This window comes from Mandrillus leucophaeus, unplaced genomic scaffold (genome assembly GCF_000951045.1).
Source record: "Mandrillus leucophaeus isolate KB7577 unplaced genomic scaffold, Mleu.le_1.0 Scaffold21, whole genome shotgun sequence".
Taxonomy (NCBI): Eukaryota; Metazoa; Chordata; class Mammalia; order Primates; family Cercopithecidae; genus Mandrillus; species Mandrillus leucophaeus.
In genome coordinates this window covers 6,976,625-6,978,633 of record NW_012102143.1, presented here as the reverse complement: position 1 = coordinate 6,978,633, position 2,009 = coordinate 6,976,625, and positions in this window count along the sequence as shown.

Here is a 2,009-nt window from a genome sequence, read left to right as displayed (position 1 = left end):
AGGCTCTTGTATTTAGGTCTTTAATTCATTTGACTTAATCTTTGTATTATATGACATGAGGTAAGAAAAGACAATTCTTTCTACCATTTAATTGTCTTGATACTCATCAAATATCTATTGACTGTAGGCCAGGTGCAGTGGCTCATGCCTGTAATCTCAGCACTTTGGCAGGCCAAGGTGGGTGGACTGCTTTGAGTTCGTAAGTTCGAGAACAGCCTGGACAACACGGTGAAACCCTGTCTTTACAAAAAATACAAAAAAATTAGCCAGGCGTGGTGGTGCATGCCTATAGTCACAGCTACTCGGGAAGCTGAGGCGGGAGGATGGCTTGAACCTGGGAGGCCAGAGGTTGCAGTGAACTGAGATCGTACCACTGCACTGCATCCTGGGCAATACAGCCAGACCTTGCCTCAAAGAAAAAAAAAATTGATCAAGTCAGGCATAGTCCCAGATCCTCAGGAGGCTGAGGTGGAAAAATCCTTTGAGCCCAGGAGTGCAAGTTCAGCCTGGGCAACATAGTGAGACCCCTGTCACTTGGAAAAAAAAAACTCAATTGACCATGGATGTATAGGTTTATTTCTGGACTCTTCATTCTCTATTAATCTATACATGTCTCCTTATGTCACTGTCTTGATTACTATGACTTTATAGTTAAGTTTTGAAATCACAAAGTGTGAGTCCTTTAAATTTGTCCCTTTTCAAGATTGTGTTGGCTATTCAGGACCCCTTAAATTTTCTCAAGACTGTTAGGATTAGCTTGAGAGGGCTTGCACTAAATCTGTGTGTTTATTTAGTGTATTAGTCCGTTTTCACGCTGCTGATAGACACACCTGAGACTGGGCAATTTACAAAAGAAAGAGGTTTAATGGACTCACAGTTCCACATGGCTGGGGAGGCCTCACAATCATGGTGGAAGGCAAGGAGGAGCAAGTCACATCTTATGTGGATGGCAGCAGGCAAAGAGAGAGCTTGTGTAGGGAAACTCCCCCTTATAAAACCATCAGATCTCGTGAGACTCACCCATCACCATGAGGACAGCACGGGAAAGACCTGCCACCATGATTCAATTACCTCCCACTGGGTCCCTCCCACAACACGTGGGAATTTAACATGAGATTTGGGTGGGGACACAGCCAAACCATATCATTTAGGGAGTACTGTTATCTTAACAATATTAAGTCTTGCACAGCATAAACACAGAATGGCTTTCCATTTATTTGTCTTCAATTTCTTCCACTGGCATTTTGTAGTTTTTGTCTCTAAGTCTTGTTTCTTTTATTAAATTTATCACTAAGTATTTTGTATGCCATTGCAAATGGAATTGCTTTTCTTCATTTCATTTTTAGATTGTTCATTGCTAATGATTACAGTATATTGAACTTATATATTGCAACCTGGGAAAAGCAGTTTTGTCCTCAGTAAGCTCTAACTCAAGTCAAATACAGCCTTGCAAGTGGGGTCTTTCATGGAACTACAAGATTTGTTAAATGACACATTTCTCAGCTGGGCGAGATGGCTCATGCCTGTAATCCCAGCCTTTTGGGAGGCTGAGGTGGGCGGATCACCTGAAGTCAGGAGTTTGAGACCAGCCTGGCCAACATGGTCAAATCCCGTCTCTACCAAAACTACAAAAATTAGCAGGGTGTGGTGGTGCGCACCTGTAGTCCAGCTACTCGGGAGGCTGAGGCAAAAGAATCAGTTGAACCTGGGAGGCGGAGGTTGCAGTGAGGTGAGATCATGCCACTGCACTCCAGCCTGGGCAGCATAGCAAGAAAAAGACAAATTTCTCCAGGAATGAGGCTTCGAAGGATCTCCAGCCACGTTCTGCTCCCTCCAGTAGTGTCCAGGCTGTGCATTTTCATTGTGAATGTGTTTAAGGCTAATGTGGAGTTTGAGGATGTGAAAGAGGGATAGTGTGCCAGGCATGGTGGCTCACGCCTGTAATTCCAGCACTTTGGGAGGCCGAGGTGGGTGGATCACCTGAGGTCAGGAGTTCAAGACCAGCCTGA